Genomic DNA, 18,863 nt, shown 5'->3' with positions numbered 1-18,863 from the left:
TAGTCCCAGAACTGAGCAGATTCAGAGAAGTAGAGAAATAGACTTGCCTTTTTTTAAATATTTATTTATTTATTATGTATACAATATTCTGTGTGTATGCCTGCAGGCCAGAAGAGGGCACCAGACCCCATTACAGATGGTTGTGAGCCACCATGTGGTTGCTGGGAATTGAACTCAGGACCTTTGGAAGAGCAGGCAGTGCTCTTAACCTCTGAGCCATCTCTCCAGCCCCTAGACTTGCCTTTTGATGAGAGAGGGCAAGTTGCAGCGGAGGAAGAGTACACAGGATAGGAGACACTGTGGTTACCATGGTTTTGAAATGTAATACATCACAGCCCACCCTTCATTCCAGTAGCTTCTAGCCTTCCCACATGCAGAATCTGTGTCCCTCTGTGCCCAAGATCCCCACAGTCTCACCTGGGCAATATGTAATCTAACGCAGGATCTCCTCATTTAAACAAGGTCTGGGTGCAGATACATTTCTCCAGTCCTGTATCAGTTTCTTTTCTATTGCTGTGATAAAAAAAAAAATCCTATGACCAAAAGCAACTCACAAATGCAAGTGTTCACTTTGGTTTAGGGTTCCAGAGTTTATTAGTCCACTGGAGAAGTATGACAGCAAGTGACAGAAACAGGGAAATGGGGTGTTTTCTTCTCAGCCCATCTAACAACAGTCTCAGGTTTCCTTTGATGGGATCATTATTGCTCATAGGCTCTGGGACACTCTGGGAAGCATGATCGCGTCCAGAAGTAATGTGAAACACAATGAGAAAAGACGGAATGAGCAGTGGAAGGGAACTGTGAGCCCAAATCCTTCAAATTCCAAGTATTTCTAGAAGGTACCTGGCCTGTCAGCACCAAGAACGTGTGGTGGGGGGGGGGGAAGAGTCCAGAAATAAAGAACTTGAGGTGGAGTTTTAATCTCCAAGATAAGACTTTATAAAAGTGCTAAAACCCCAAAGGTTATGGGGACGATTCAAAAAAGTGTGATGTTAACCTCTAAAAATGTATAAGAAAATATAATGTAGTCCATTTTTCAGGATTAGTGCTTTGATGTGGTCTTTTAATATATCAAATATTACATTGTTTCACAAAATTCAGTGCCCACTTCTTAAGGACAGGGTTAACCTGCTTCCTCATGGGTGTGGAAATGATTGGAAAGACAGAGAGAGAGAGAGAGAGAGAGAGAGAGAGAGAGAGAGAGAGAGAGAGAGAGAGAGAGAGAGAGCGAGCGCTCCAGGTGAATGGATGATGTCCTTCAGCCACTCTGGTAACGTTTTCAGAGCCAGTGGAATGAAGTAAAGACCAGTTCCTGAGAAGGATGTCTATAAGACAGACATAAGCCAAAGCTTCCTCTTCTTACAAAGGTAGATTGTAGAATTCTAAAACTAGGACGGACAATAGAATTTTTCAGACCAACCGCTTTGCAGATGAGGAAATCTAGGCTAAAGAGGCCCCTCATACAAAATGTGCCTCCAACATCCAGCACAGCTTCGCATAGCTACCCCCCTAGGTGGCATAAACTACCCGACAGTGGGACCTCCTAAAATGTGTGGGAATAAACTCTGCACTCGCTACTCTGGCTTTGCCGAAGCACAGATAATGTGGGCATTACTGAAACTTCAAGTCACCCCCAGTAGGATTGTCAGCCTGGAAGAACACCTTACATGAGCTTCCCAGAGACGCTCAGTAGTGGGTGGGAGGGGTTGTTGCCGGTATTGTTGCTTGGCAACGGTAGGCCAATGGCATGTTAATCAGGAGAGAATAAATCGCTGCTGCCATTTCTTTTCTCCTTTTCCTCCTGAAAGGCAAACCGTTTTTGGATGCATAAACTTCAAGTGATGTTCATGGAACTGATTATTCTTCACAGCTCTGGTCACCGGCTTGCTCCCCAAGTGGGGACCCCAGTTTAAAATAGCTCTGGCATGAAAGCTACCAGAGGTATGAAGTCTTCCGTGAAGCGAGTCCACTATACCTCCCTTTTCTTGAGTACTCTATTATTCTCACGTCTGACATGACCACAAATAGCTTTTTAAACTAGACCAGGTAGAGAAAACAGACAGAAAAACCAAAAGGCTCAAAACTTGCCATCGATATATTTTAGCTTCCAAGAACAACAACCAAATTTTAATATTCAACAGCTTCGGTTAAATGTCTCCATGGCTTATGTTAACTTCAGTGAATTCTGGGACAATTTACTTACCACACACAGGACACCAAGGGAGAGACCCCATAGAGAAGAGCCTGTCCTATACAGCCATACCTGAGCAACTTGGGCCTGGTATCAAAAGTGAGAAGCAATAGAAAACACTTCACACTCTTTGACAGCCATGTTTTGGCCCTGGATGCTCTGTTCCAATAAGAAGCAGCGCGATCCTGGTCTCTTCTTGTCATTGGTCAGTCTGTCAACCAAACACAAAATGCCGCGTTTATTCTGTGAGCCGGATAGCAAACAGTCACACATTTTCTCCAACATGCAGGGTACGGGATGGCGTCAGAACGGCCTCGGTGGGCATGAGCAGAGCTCCGTGTGAGATGAAACACGACTCTAAAGATAGCAGAGCAATTGAGTCCCTTGGGATCTGGCCACAAAGAGGGCCACAGGAAACTTTCGGGGCAAAACTGGTTTTGCCGGACGCTCCCAGGAAACGTCCAGTGGGTCACGGAGGGCAGATGGGTGACCCTGGAAGCAAGTCCTCCTCAACATGAAGACCAGGGAGCTTAAAAGAAGAAATTCACGTCATAAATCCGAATAAATCAATATTTTGTTTTATTAGTTTAATAAAGTGTGACGCTGTGAGGTGAGGCACTTTTCCCGGGTCAGGTGCGCTACGGTTTGCTTCTCCTTAACATTCCGCCTTCGGAGAATCACACGATGGATGGAAGTCTGGGAACAACTGATGTGTCCTGGCAGAACCTGAGACAAAACTATTTCCCTCCCTGTAAACCTTCCTTCAGTGGGAAGGACAGCCCTGCCAAACTGAGGAGCCCAACCTGGAGGCAGTGAGGCTCCCACTTACACGGAGGCGACCTGCCAAGACTTCCAAGGCCAAATCGGAAACAACCACGTTGAGCTCATTAAAACAACCAAGTGATCAAAGGCACCCAAGCCTTCACAAAGGCAAAAAAATTAATCTGTTTAGTACTTGGCTAAATTCTCAATGTTGAAGTAAATTTGAGATGAAATTCATCAAATTTCCCCTTTTCCTGTGGAAAAATCCTTTGAGTTCCTCGAAGTGACCACCAGGTGGCAGAAGCGCGCTTCCATTCAGTGCACGGAGGGCTACTGCAACTCCTTACCGGGTTTAATACGCACGTGTAGAACCAAGTAAATTACCAAAATGTGAATATCAAATACATGGGGCCAGAGGTAAGGATGGTGCTGGGACAGGACTGGCAAATGGGGAAAGGGGGGGACAGCTGAAACTACGGGCTATTTGAGAGGTCATCTGGAAACCTAATACAGTATAAGCTTGCTAAAATATATACATATATGAAGGTGATCTAAATGAAATCTCCAAATAATAGGAGAGACAGAGTCCTACCTGGACATCTCTCATCATCAGATAAAGCTTCCACTACAAGGAATGGGTTACATCTAATCAAGTTGTTGGCCGAAGGGAATCCATGGGAACACTCAAAGAATTTAGGCTATTACCAAAGCCCTATTGTGAAGACAACATCTGCATAACCCATTGAACATGGAGAAGCCAAGCTGGTGCCTGCCTAGGTCTGCGGCCCTGGGAAATAGTGCTCATGGTACTGGAAGGTCCTCTGCAGGCTACCAAAGGCAAAAAGTAAACAGGTACCTAGCTACAAGCCCTCTGTCTACAGTGGTGAGCTGCCCGCATACACACTGGGGCAATGCTGGCACAAAAGCTGTGGGAATAGCCAGTTCACTGTCTGAGTGGACTTAAGGCCCTCAATGAGATGGAACCCATGCCTGACGCTGCCTGGATGGACAAGGATCTGAGACTAGACAGGCCAGGGACGCCACGGTAAACCAAATCCCACTGCTTTGCTCAAGGAACACAGCAAAACGACTCTTGAGAATAGTCTGCTACAGTCGTAAATCAGAGCCTTGCTCAGCATCACCAGAGAAGCTTCCTCTGTGTAGATGGGAACAAACACAGAGACCCACAGGGAGACCAAGTGCAGAGCGTGAGAGACTTGGAACACTGGATCCTAAACGGAATGTCTCCATCAAATCCCTTTCTCAGGGCTCAGGGAACTCTGTAAAAGAAGAGACAGAAGGAGTGTAGGGTTAGAGGGGTGGAGGACACCAAGGCCTCCTAAACACAGCGGGAACAACACACATATGAACTCACAGAGACTGTGGCAGCTTCACAGCTCCTGTACTGGTCTATGCCGGATAGGGTCCCACTGTTGAGAGCACCCATCCCTAACTCAGAAGCTATCTCTAATTGATAACCACTCAAAAACTGAAAAATTGTTTATCTCTAATTGATAACCACTCAAAAACTGAAAAATTGGTTTTCCCAGCAGAGGTTCACTAGGTATACAAACCAGTCTTAAGGGCAGGCCCCATGCCCAGCAGTAGATGGCCAACACAACCTGAACCCAATGGCATCTTTTGGCATCTTTGAAGGTTCTTTGTCTCACAATGTTTTGTCAGAGGTTTCCTTTTTACCTTACAAATCCTTTGCATATATATTATGGCTTCTGGTCTTGTTCCTTTTAATGGGGTTCCTGTGTGCACGAACGTGTGTGTCTGTCTGTGTCTGTATTTGTGTCTATGGGTTTCTTATGCTTTTCTTCGACTCTTTTCTGTTCATTTGTTTGTTTTGTCGTATTCCAGTTTGTTTATCTTATTTTATTATTTTTATTTACATACCTACTTGTCTTCTAAGGAGAAACAGAATATATATATATATCTTCTGTGTGTGTGTGTGTGTTTATGTGGGGGGTGCATGTGTATGTGTATGCAGTTGTATGCTTGTAGAGCCCAGAGGAAAGCCTTGGGTGCCCTTCCTCAGGAACTAGCCACCTTGTGTTATTAAACAGTTTTCTCCCTGGACCGGAACTTGCCAGGCCGGCTAGGCCAGCTGGCCACAGAGACCCACCGATGCACCTGACCTGGGACTATAACAAGCACATGCCACCACACCCAGAATTTTGTGTGGGTTCTGAGGGTCAAACCTGGCTTGTCATGCTTGCCCAGCATGCACGTCACTGGCTGAGCTGTCTCTCCAGTCAAACAATCCTTCTGAATGAGAAATAGTAAAACCAGAAGGTAAATCTTGGCTAGCAATGGAAAAGCCCTCTTCTCCCACCCTGCCACACCCTTACCTTCCTCCCTTCCTTTTGTTATTCTTTGAAGATTCCCGCATCTCCAAAGTCACATGAAACTCGAGACCTTGTCACCAAATGAAGAACAGGAAACCTGTCCCCACACCCCTGCCTCTTCCTCCTAGACCAGTCATCTTCAAAGCCTGGGGACCTGAAGATCAGGTTCTCCTACCCTGAGCACTGTGATCACACGTTCCTGTTGGGCAACCTGAAGCTAGCGTCCCATCTCAGATTCTTGCACTTCCTGGGAGGGCATGCAAAATATTAATACATTCCACCCTAAGAATCAAAACCCCTTAAAAATACACCGACATTCGTGAAATGTCCTCACTGTTTATTTCATGAAGTGACATCTATTCAAACAAGATCAGGAGAGAGGAATAAATATCTCTTGTCGCTCCGACTTCACACACGCTGGGACAGAATGGATCAATAGCAGAGGAAGGAGCATTGTCAACGATTTCCTTTTCAACAGTAATAACCCAGTCCAGCCCTGCGCGGTACAGCACGCGGTGTAGCTTGTAAAATCTGAAGTTACTAAATTATGTATTTCAATAGTAATCCTTCACAAAGTTAATAGGAAGTGCTAAGTTAACACAAATGGCCTCCAATCAAATCCAGATGCTCAACCCACACTAGGTAAGAATTTATGAACAATTAAAAGCAGCGCTGCTCTTTCCCCTCGAGTTCTCTGAGCCTGGAATGTAAACACTTGGATCAGAATCCACAGGAAAGCAAGAGTGATGTGGCTGCCTGAGTCCCAGCTGTGTTTACACTGAGATTCTGACATATCTGAGCCTGGAAGCAGGGCTGGTTGTGTAGGAGGAACAGGGGAGCCTCCTGAGACAGACTGACCACAAGACCTAAGACAGAGAAAAAAAAAAAAAACTGGTTCAAGACCAAAGGACCAATGTCAGAGGTGAGATGCAGTTGTTCACATAGTATAACGTTGTAGCTCAGCTTCTCTGCTAGCTCCCATCTCAGACTTGGATCTGAGTCCAAGATGATGGAGACCCTGTGGCCCCATCAGTAGTAGAGGCAATAGCAGAAACATCACCACCTGAACCTGGAGGACCGGCGTGTCCACAGGCACATGGTGCCTTTGGCAGCATCTGTGGCCCTGATGCTGCTTGTGCCATTGATAAAGAAGAGTTATTCCCAGCTGCGGACATTATCCACAAGTGGAAACACACGGCAGTGATCTAGAGCAGGAGGGCCTGCTGGGGACAGGGAGATGGCTTTTAGTAGAGGTAAGCGTGGAGATGCAGTTCGCAGCCACGGCCCTCACACAAAGGTCAGGTACCGTTGCTCAAGCCTGCAGTCTCTGCTGGGAGGAGAAGCTGGGTAGATCCCTGGAGTCCATTGATCAGAGAAGAAAAGCTGGGTAGATCCTTGGAGTTCACTGGTCAGCCAGCCTATCCAAGTCAGAGGAGCTTCAGTGAGTGACCCTCACTCAAAAAATAAGATGGAAAATAATCAGAAAGAACATTGGATATTAACTTCCGGCCTTTACATATACATACACCCGCATGCATACATACATGCACATTCCCATACCAACATATATACAACAATATACATACAAATTTACATAGAGAGATAGGGAAAAAATAACAGGTTTCATATTGTGACCAAGAAATAATGCGCACATACACAGGCATACTGGAGTGTACACGCATGCACACGCACACATACACATCCATGTTCTTGACCTCAGAACCTAGAGATGTCACACCTTACATGGCAGGAAGGACTTTGTTGATGTGACTAAATGAAGGACCTTGAGTTGGGGGCTGTGCTGGATAAGTAAAGCAGCCCTCAGTCAGCCGTCACCTTGGCTGTGCTGGGTAAGTAAGGCAACCCTCGGTCAGCCGTCACAAAGGTGCTCAATAGCAGAGGCGTTGGAAAGAGAAACCTAAGTCACTGAGAGCTTGGAAGGCATGGCACTGCTGGCTTTGAAGCCAGAGGAAGAGGCCCCAAGCTGAGAACTGCGACCTTTAGAAGCTGTGGATTCTCTCCTGAAGCTTCGGGCAGGAGCATCACTCTGTCACCTACTGTAGACTTCTAATCTCCAGACTACAAGAGTCTGCATAGCGTGGAGTGTGGTGATGGGTCACAACCACGGTGGGGACACTCGTTTGAGAGCCTCCGGAGTCACTTGTGGAAGACACAAAAGCTCAGATTTCCACAGTAGAGGCAGCAGCCTGAGAAGACAAAGGGCCCACTCTCATTCACTGTGTCTGGGGTGCAGTCTGAGTAAGGTAGACCAGACCCCACCCCACTATCCCTTGCCAAACCGCCTGAACTCCCGCCTTGAGCTGTCATTCAAATCACTAGAAATTATTGTCCATGACGCTAATATTCAGGACCCAAAATCACACATTATCTTGCTCTCCTCGCTTCTTTTCAAGAACATCCAGGAGGCAAGTGTGGCCCAAGGACCCCAGGGGATACCACAGACCTTTGGGAACAAACTCTTGAGCCATCTGAAGGTGAACCCCAAGGCTCAGTCATAGCTTCTGGATCCTAACAAGAACTTAGCAATCCTTAGACATTTTCTCTGGATTTTAGTTCAGTCGTTAAACTCACCCTGCTGACGGGGCCCTCTGAAAATGTCCTCAAAGATCCTAGCATAGGACTGATAAGAATCCAGCCGCCCACCTAAAGGCCAAGGCTCCTTTTCCACCCAGGTCATCATTTAAAAGGGAGGTTGTTTTTCCAGACTAAAAAAGGGACTTAATTGGCTGGATATACCCAGTGCACACGCACGTCTAGAGGATCAGTTGCTTCTCCTCTGAGGCCAAAGGCATGCTGGGTCTGAAACCCACGGACCGCGGCCTTCCTAGCAGCGGCCCCTGGTGCGCATGCTCCTGCTGTGCACCGCTCCTTTGACAACGGGGATCGGAGAACACGCAAGATTTCGGCTACATGACTTTGAAACTTCGTGTCAGTTCTGGTGTCATTTAATTACAAGAGTATCAACAAGAACGGGGAAAAATAATGAGTTTTTTTCAATCACTTTTGTTATTGTTCCTGGTCATCTTTTGGCAGAGGAACTCACCAACGGTCAGACAACATAAATGAAAACATTGACAGAGCAAAAGCCGTGTGTGTGTGTGTGTGTGTGTGTGTGTGTGTGTGTGTGTGTGTGTGTGTGTGTGTATCGTGAGCATGACTGACCTGCCCCATGATCCACCCCACTGGAGTTTGAACAGTTAGGTGACCCAGGACGAACCACCGCCTCTCCAGAGTTCTGCCTCTTTAACTCTCCTTTAACAAAGCTTCCCTGCTTAATCCTAAATATTTTATTCACCTGCCCGCAAACGTTGTTTAGCATATTCCTCCTGTCTCCAAGTTGAAATGGCATCAGAAGAGATGTCCCCCACTTAGACCATGGGGTCCAGTACTCCACCATGAAGATGCGCGGTCTCATTTGAAGAGCTGGAGTCTGTGCCCTTCCTCACCTCCCTGTCCAGCCCACATGCACCCCTAGGCCCGGTTGCCATCCTCACTGCCTATGTTTACTGAAATTTGTCGTTTGTTTCCTTCCCAATTTGGGTGCCAACTTCTTTCACTGACTCTCTCACACTGAAAGGGCCAACCCATACACTGCCTCCACGTAATCCTTCCCCATGCCACGGCTGCCCGGAGAAACTGGCCTTCGAGATTGCAGCGGCGCTTGCTCATCTTTTGCAGCATCCAGCCCGAACACAGCTGAAACTTCTAGGGAAGCCTCGCCACTTAAGACTTGAACTCTTTCTGTGTGTTATGCGTGCTCTTGACGTTCCAACCATATCACAAGCCTCCTGGACAGTAGAGCCCAGGGAACCACATAAGCTATTGTTTAGAAACCAATTGCCCCCAGAGCACTCAAATCTGTACCTTGTAATTAAGAAGCTCCCATCCACTTAAAATTTATCCTCAACACTTATTTATAAAAACAAAAAAAAATGTGGCAATGCGGGATAGCTGAGTGAGGAAGTCCATTAAGACGACGAATGTGACCTAATCACTGGCAAAGCTGATCCTTGGTAAGTCAGAACGTGTGTTCTCCTCGCGTGCTTACTGTTTGTTAACATTATAGGACGATTTGTTGACAAATGCAAACGGCAAATGGTCCAAAGCGTGAGAACCAGAGTGCGTGTTTTCATAATTGCAGCGGACACAAAATGTTACAGATTAGTTACATGACTTACAAGAACACATTCTGCAGACTTGGGAACTGCATAAGTGGCCATACTGACAGGCCAGAAATAACACTCTCTGCGAGTGCTATTTTAAACCACCATTGAGTGACTGCATGCGCCCCGCGATTTCATCAAGCCTCTCTGTGAACCAGAGCTGTCTAATTCCTTCAAGACCAATGAAACAGACGCCCTTCCTCTCCTTGGTAGGTAGAGGGCTGCCTGCCATTTCTACCGTAACTTTCAAGTTTCAAGACGCTAACATATTTTAACTAATCAAAGTCAGATTAAGCTGAATTATCATGGAAACTGTTAAACTAGAGTTTGTTTCAATACATATTGAAATGGACTGCATTTGTTGAACTGTGTGCCTAAAGATAGAAGTTCCCAAATAGTGCAAAATGTTAACATACACTCTTAACTTTCCACAGATGCTATGCGAGCCCAGAGAAAACGCGATCCCTCCCTTTTGGACTCTGCCTTCTTCACCCACCAGGAAGGTGCCAAATAGTTCCCCATAGAAGGAACCTGGTCAGCGCCACCTAGTGGTCAGATTTGCACCTCTTTCTACCGTTCAAATTTTACTGAGAAGCTTGAATATTGAGTTTCCAGTGGAGGGGAAAAAAGATTCAATTCAGACAGATATGGGCCTAAATATTCTCTCTAGCGTTTTTTGTCACTGCCTTTTTATCTTGATATAATTTAAATCGTGTGGGCTTTTTTTTCTTACCCATATCATATAACTGTTTACAAGATAGGGAATGCAAAGACTTAGATGGAACAAAACAATACCTTGATTTAAGAAGCATAGGTCAATTGCGTCAATAAACTCTATTGCTGTTGCCAGAAATGCATGCTGGCTGAACTGAGAAAGACAAGGACAAACATGACAGCGGACACTCCGGTTGGCATGTGCGTATAAAGCCAGTAGTGTTGTGAAATGTTCAAACTCAGCTGTGCGAATCGTGAGTGCCTGGTTCAGTGCTCTGCTGGGCTGGCTTTCTGCACAGCGTGACTGTGAGCAGTTCAGCAGTGTGCACAGAGGCCACGAGCATGGCGTGTAAGTCTCCCTTATTTGCCAGTCCTCCGTGACCTACTTTTCTACTATTTCATCTAATTTTGTCCTCTGGGTTTTTAATACTATCAAATGGATATTTTCCAGAAGAAGTTTATAAATTATAATTAATCCTGTGGTAAAAATGTACACTGAGTGCCATCTCAGCTTTGAGAGTGTAAATCTCAGCTGGATGTTTGCGCCAGAGTAAGCCATGTCAGCCTAAAGAGTGAGCATAGAGGGTGGCAAGAGGTTGGGCCATTGCACAGTTAGAGCCTTCATCTGGCGATGGATCGAGATAGACACAGAGACCCACACTGGAACACTGGACTGAGCTCCCAAGGTCCAAATGAGGAGCAGAAGGAGGGAGAACACGAGCAAGGATGTCAGGACCACGGGGGGCTGCACCCACCCACTGTGACATGGGGCTGATCTATTGGGAGCTCACCAAGGCCAGCTGGACTGGGACTGAATAAGCATGGGATGAAACCGGACTCTGAACATGGCGGACAATGAGGGCTGATGAGAAGCCAAGGACAATGGCACTAGGTTTCGTTCCTACTTCAGGAACTGGCTTTGTGGGAGCCTAGCCTGTTTGGATGTTCACCTTCCTGGACCTGGATGGAGGGGGGAGGGCCTTGGACTTCCCACAGGGCAGGGAATCCGGAGGACTGCTCTTCAGAATCGAGAGGGAAGGGGAATGGAGTGGGGGGAGGGGGAGAAGAGTGGGGAATGGGGGTAGGGGGAGAGGAGTGGGAGGAGGAGGAGGGAAATGGGAGGCGGGAGGAGGCAGAAATTGTTTCAACAAAAAAAATAAATTAAAAAAATAAATAAACTTCTAATTAACATCAATTGCAGGCAATTAATTGGCATATCAGGAAGGTATCTCCACGGAGACTGGGCTGTTGACCTCAGATGGTCCTGGTCGGATATTGATCAGTATCACAAATCAGAAAAATGATCAGTCCATTAGCCTGGCAATTTCCCCACAAACATTTTATCATAAGAAAACAACACAAATAAAAGGAAAGGCAATAAGCAAGAAAACGTCCTTTGAAAAATTTTGTGCAAGTAATCTAACAATAGAAACATGAATGAAATTGCATCACAATCTACTCAAGTCATTATGAAGATCACACAATGTGAGAAATACTAAAGACACAATACTAATTATTTATAAATACAAAGAATGAGAAACTATACATAAAAGCAAAAGGCATCCATAAGAAAAATTTGAATGTGTATAAATAATGAGTTACATATGGCATACTTTCATATTTTTAAGGGTTTTTTTTTAATGTGTGTGCCTGTGTATTTGAGTATGTCAATGTAGTGCCTGCAGAAGCCAGAAGAGGGCATCAGATCCTCAGGAGTTACAGAAAGTTATGAGCAGCTGGTAGGTGCTGGGAACCAAACACAGGACCTCTGGAAGAACAGTGCACAGTCTTAGCTACAGAGACTTCCCTCTAACCTGGCTTCTTCATTCTTAAGAATGCTTGCATGTTAATGGACTTAAATTTAGGAGAGCGAACAAATGGATGGACACATTATCTTAAACCAAAGTTAGTACATCAGGATTTTAAAACACAATACAGTGGTTTTTACCTCACATTACCTTGATTTTTCTTTGATATTGTCCTATTGATGTTTCCATTGCTGTGATAAAGACTGTGACTGAAATATTTATGGTGGCACAACCCTGGCAGGTCCCCTGGAAGATGGGAGACTGCGGTGGGTGTGAGACTTTGGTGGGTGTGAGACAGACAGATAAGCCATGCAGAGAGAGTTTGGGTATAGAGTTTATTTTGTGGGTATTGGGAAGGGTATAAGGGTAAGGGGGTTATGAGGAAAGAGACAAGGGGAGGCGGGGGAAGAGGAAGAAGAAGAAGAAGAAGAAGAAGAAGAAGAAGAAGAAGAGGAAGAGGAAGAGGAAGAGGAAGAGGAAGAGGAAGAGGAAGAGGAAGAGGAAGAGGAAGAGGGGAGATCAACTTACCTCTGTGGGAAGGGGGAGCTTGGGGGTGGGTGGGACTTGCAGGGTACCCGAGTGACAGGGAAAGCTGGTCAAATTATAACATTCCTATCATTCTCTTATAATAAAAAGGCAAGGAGTTAGGCATGGCAGATTAAGGGAGTGAGATCATAGAGTTCTCAAGACTGCTTCCTGCTGATTTGTGGATATTGGAGTCTTGGGGGACCTGAGAAAGCTGGATGCTGGTCACATCCTGGGGTAGCCAATCTGTCTCTCCGTTACAAAAAGTCTTTTAATAGTTAAACATTTAAATGCCATATTCCCCAGATCTCCGAGCAGTTGGGGGCTGTTTATTGGGTATAGATAGGCTATAAGTAACAGTATAGAATCCGCCTGGAGAGCTGGGTCCAAGCTGGACTGTACTGGCTTTTAACTTAACAGGTAAGATTTATACTTGTAAAAGACAAAAAAGAAAAACCTGTTTGCAATAGAAGCTTAATGATAGAACTGACAATAGTGGAGAACAGCTTAACATATTTTAAAGCAGAGTTGGAATACATATTCAGTATGTTGTAAGATATTTAAAAGTATATAAATTTTTAAAATATTTGAGACATATTGTTTTCTTAGTCTGGAATTAGATACAATAAACAGAGCTCTGCATATAATGAATGCATCAGCAGGTCCTGCCCAGGTGAACCATCACACAAACACACCAAATGTGACAGAATCTAGCCTTTAACAGCTGAGCCATCCCTCCAGGCCATAAAGGTAATTTTTAAAAGTTTAAAGCAGGTCATGAGGAGAACCTGCTGCCGGCACCACTTGGCTAGAAGTAGAACCTCATGCATCTGTGACTCCTACCCTTTCCTAAGCTCAAACAAAATGGCCGCAGTTGTGTTTGAGCACGTGGTATAACTCTACGATTAACCACCTGCTGGAAGAAGTCAGAACTGTATATGGTTTTGTCAGCATGTTCCCCAGGCCATTATCCATTCATCCACGAGGTTCCCTATTCCCAAATGATTGTGGCTTGTGTCACACTGGCAAAAAAAAAAAAAAAAAAAAAAAAAAAAAAAAAAAAAAAAAAAAAAAAAAAAAAAAAAAAAAAAAAAAAAAAAAAAAAAAAAAAAAAAAAACTAATCAAAAGAGAAGTTATATAAATACTATCCAGATAATTACATCACCGTGTTTTATTTTTGCGAATTAAAAGCTAAGGGACTGGGATTGTAGCCCAGTGGTATATCACTGACCCAGTAAGCACAAGGCTTTGAATTTAGTCCCCAAAAGCACACCACACACACACACGTGCACATACACACACACACACACACACACACACACACACACACCCCAAACGAAAATTAGAAGGCATAACAGAGAAACCCAGTATGATGCCTGGGAGAATGGAGCTTACAGCCTGAGTCTGAATGCAAACTGGTGACCCTGAGCAAGTATTTCAGTTGGCCTTGTTGAGTGTGAAGTAGAAATAACTTGCGTTATTTATTTTATACTTAGAAAGCACAACCGTGTCTGGAAATAAGAAGGAAGCATCCATAAACATCAGTGGCAATGATGACCGCTGGGGGCAAGAAAATCTAGATGTGCAGGAGGGGACCGAGGAAAGAGGAAGAGTTGTCTAGAAGATTGTTGAAATAGGAAGCGGCGGGGCTGCGTCCCCAACACCCCGGCCGCTTGGCTAGCTCATGCCCGAAATAACAACACACAAACTATATTCATTTAAGAACTGCTTGGCCCATGAACTCTAACCCTTACAGGCTAATTCTCGCACCTGGACTAGCCCATTTCTAATGATGTGTGTAAGCACCCCAAGGTGCGCTTACCGGGAAGATTCTAGCCTCCGTCCATCATGGTGTCTCTGCTCCAGAGAGCAGAGCTGTTGAGTCTCCGGGAGCAGAGCAGAGTCTGACCTCACTTCCTCTTCCGCCCAGAATTCTATTCTGTTTCCTCCTCCCATCTATCTTCTAACCTATCAGGGCCAGCCAAGCAGTTTCTTTTATTGCTTAGCCAATGAAATCAACAGATTGATATATGACACTCCCACATCAGAAGATGCAACTGCTGGAAGAAACAGTCAGGACATGTGTTTCCAAGTGTGTTTGAGTGGCTTGCTACTTGAATCCTAGGTAGTGGCATCTAGATGGAGCCCACTATCACAGAGTCTTCTGAAGACTTGAGTAGTATCCTCCAACACATAATCTTTGGCAGAGGTCCCCCCCCCCACATCTAGGTACCCACCATAAAGAGGAACATTTATGCCAAAAAGACATGCTCACAAACGCTCATAGCACTACTAAGATGTAAGCAACCTGTGGCAGAAATTCATGCCAGCCTGGCGCCACAGGGTTAGCGAGTAACCCTCCCTAGTCATGAACTCCTGCTGGGCTGTACCTGGCCTAGCCCACTCATCCCCCTAATCCGTCCTTTGTCTTACAGATGCCTTTTGTTGCCCTAAATGAATCTTGTCTGAGAGTTTCTCATGGATACAAAGCCTATGCAAAACTTGGTTTAGAGGAAACCCAGAAAACCGTGGTACCTCATGAATCAGGTATTTGCACCTGGCATTGTGTTTTCGAAAAATTTCATTAATTTTGTTTTGAGATATGGAAATCTACTAGCTAAAGTGTGAATAGAGGAAAAAATAAAGATGCCAAGAGGCAAAGGGAAAGTGCTTCCATTCAGAGACTGAGCCCCTGCAGCCACAGAGGCCAAGTTCATTCTCATGTCACAGACCCACACGAACACACACCCACACCAAGACACTCACAACACAACCTAGATCTCAACAGAATTCGTGGCGCCAACAGTGGAATACGACATGACAGTGAAAACTGCGGTTATTTCTATCAGCGTGGACAAATATAAGAAATAGAATTTGAAGCAGGTTATAAGAAAAATGGGAACTCCAGTGGTGGTTTATTATTTTAACATGCAAAATAACACTGTAAGTAACACACTGTTTTATAACACTAGTCAGAAGGAATAAGAGGTTAAGCAATTAACCAAAGAAGTAAAGGACTAATACAATGAAAACTACAAAGCATGGATGAAAAGAAATTAAATATGAAACTATAAAAATAAAAGCGTATTTCATATTCACGATTTGGGCAGCAGTACTGCTCTGGCGTCCAGTGCTGGGGCTGGGGGTGCAGCTCAGCGGTAAGAGCTTGCTTGCCTAGCGTGTGTGAGTGACCACTTCCTGTCCCTTAGGATGGCTGCTAGCACAAAGCAAAGGAGCAGTCCTTGCAGAGTAATTGGAAAACTGTATGTTGTCGGCAGTGCAAAGTGGTTCAGCCTCCACGGAACACAGGATGCAGTTCCTCAAACCCCACAAACAGCATCACCATATAATCCAACTCCTACTTTTTAGAAGATATTATATTTTAGATGTTATATGTCTTCAATGGCCCCTGTGAAGTATGCTTAGCACCCAAGGTGATCTTGGGAGGGGGTGAGGCCTCAGAAGAGGTCACTGGGAGCACACCTTTAAGGGTCCTGTGGGATCCATTTCTTCATTTTTCTTACTCTGCTCCCTGGTCCCTGAGGTGAGTGGCTATGCTTCTTCTACAGTGGGTGACCCTTTCCATACTCCCTAAGAAATGGGCCACTCAGTCTTGAACTGAAATGTCCAGAATAGTGAGCAACAATTAACTTTTTTTTTCTTTTTAAGTTAATAGCCTCAGATATTTCAATGCTATAATAGAAAATTAGTGTACACTGTTAAGTTGGGAGCATAGCCCCCAGCCCATCGCATCCATCCCAGCCCCCAGGCCTGAGAGTTGTATTGGTCTGGACTCCAAATCCCAGCATGCCAGGTCCTGACCTGGACCACTCCCCCAGGATATTTATGTGAGCTCCCAAAGGAGAAACACGGGGGTCTCTTCCTCCCCCATCCCAGTGGTCGCATTCGCAGCCTCCTGGTTCCCCCTTGGGGCCACCTGAGAGTGCAGGAATCCCATTAAACCTGGATATTTTTTTTATTTGGCTTGTTGTGATTTGGCTTGATTGGGATTTTTGCATCAACAGAGAGCACACGTTAGGAAAAATTCTTAACATACACCAAAAGAAAGAAAAAAACACAATTTAAATCGGAGGTTTAAACATCATATTCATTTCCACATTATTCACATTATCTAAAACACAAAAGCATTGAATCAAAAAGCAAAGTGTGGGGCTGGAGAGATGGCTCAGCAGTTAAGATCACTGACTGCTCTTCCAAAGGTCCTGAGTTCAATTCCCAGCAACCACATGGTGGCTCACAACCATCTGTAATGAGACATGGTGCCCTCTGCCTGGCCTGCAGACTGAGCACTATATACATAAAAAAAAAATCTTTTTTTAAAAAAAAGCAAAGTGTGGTAAAAATGAAGTATTATTCATCCTTGAAAACCTTCTGAAAATATTCTCCAACATGGAGAAAACTTGAGGACACCATGGACAGGTAACACCATACACTTGCCATACTAATCCCAATGGCTACACAACCTGTATGATTCCATTTGGTTATCAGTGGTTAAAGACGGGTTTGCATTGGAGGTAGGTGGATGTGGCTGTACCAAGGAATTAAGTCATTAGGTGGCAGGCTCTATACGTCCCTGTCTATCTGCATTCTGAACATGATCACGGCACTGCAATTTTTCAAGGTATCACCCAGGAGAAACCAGGTGAAGAGGTCGGGGGTTTCTGTATTACTTCTTATATGTAATCATCCTAGCATTAAAACTTCAAAAGATATTAATATCAGAGAGTTAGGAAAATGATTCATTCATTAAGGTGCTTGCTGGAAAAGCAGGAGACCCTGCGTTCAGATCCCAGCAGCCAAGTAAAAGAGATAGGTACAGTGACACGCTCGTGATCCTAGGATTGAGGAGCCAGATGAGGAAGATGCCAGGGTCTTGCTGACCAGTCAGGCTGAGCAAATTGGCCGTGTTCCAGGGTTAGTGTCAGAGCTTTGTCTCAAAAGTAAGGTGAGAAGTGACGAAGATATAGGGTGTCAACTTCTAGCTTCCATATGAGTGTGTACGCAAGCACTCACACATACACATTGCATACACATGGGCATATGGGCATACTGACGTGCATACACGTGTACCCACATACAAAAATAAAGATAACAATACCATAGTATGCATGGATATGTACAGGACATATTATTTTGAAATTGATGCACAATAAAAGAAAATATTATACATAAGAATGAAGAAAACAGGCAGACCACCGGCGCAGGCGGCAGCAGACAGGAGCAGGAGGCGGCAGACAGCGGGGAACAGCGCACAACACCAAGAGCAGATCGCCCCACTACAATTAAAGCAAAGAGGTAGGCCTTGGGTTAGTGAGGTCCCTGGCAAACAGGGAGCCTGGTCCTGTTCCTGAAGACCCTTCTGAGGGGCGAGAGGAAACTTGGCCCCTGGCAGGAGCCAGGAAACAGAGCGACAGCATTTTGTAAGAGGAGCCCCTGGCCAACAGGGAAACCTGATCCGGTTTTAAAAGACCCATTAGATAGCTTTGATTGGAGGAGATGGGCAGGTGCCAAGGCAAGAATTCACCCAATAATCTGAAAAACAACATGAAAACACCAGAACCCAATGATCTTACAACAGATGGACTTGAACACCCTAATATGGAAGAAGTGGAAAAAATTGACTTTATGAAAGCAATAGAGTCCATTGAACAACATGTGAAAAATGCCCTTATAGAAATGGATGAGAAGTATAACCAAAAGTTTGCAGAAATGAGTAAATACGTACATGATACCCTGGGAAACCAAGAAAAAAAACGATCAAACAGGTAATGGAAACACTTCAAGAATTGAAAACTGAAAGGGAAGCAAGGAAGAAAACACAAACTAAGCACCAGCTGGATATGGAAAATCCAGGTCAACGAGCAGAGCCTACAGAAACAAGCATAATCAATAGAATACAAAAAAAAAATAGAAGAAAGAATCTCAGATTCTGAGGACACCATAGAGAAAATAAACGCACTGGTCAAAGAAAACAGCAAAGCCAACAAATTCTTATCACAAAACATGCAGGAAATATGAGACACAATAAAAAGATCAAACCTAAGAATAATAGGAATAGAAGAAGGAGAAGAGTCACAGCTCAAAGGCCCAGAAAATATTTTTAACAAATATATGGAAGAAAACTTTCCCAACATAAAGAAAGATATTCCTTTGAATATTCAAGAAGCATACAGAACACCAAACAGACTGGATCAAAGAAAAACATCCCCTCGCCATATAATAATCAAAACACAGATTATACAGGTTAAAGAAAGAATATTAAGAGCTGCAAAGGAAAAAGGCCAAGTAACTTATAAAGGTAAA

The sequence above is a fragment of the Alexandromys fortis genome, unplaced genomic scaffold, assembly GCF_014885135.2.
Source record: "Alexandromys fortis isolate MF-2015 unplaced genomic scaffold, M_Fortis_MF-2015_v1.1 scaffold_130, whole genome shotgun sequence".
NCBI lineage: Eukaryota > Metazoa > Chordata > Mammalia > Rodentia > Cricetidae > Alexandromys > Alexandromys fortis.
Note: the sequence above shows the minus strand (reverse complement) of the source record.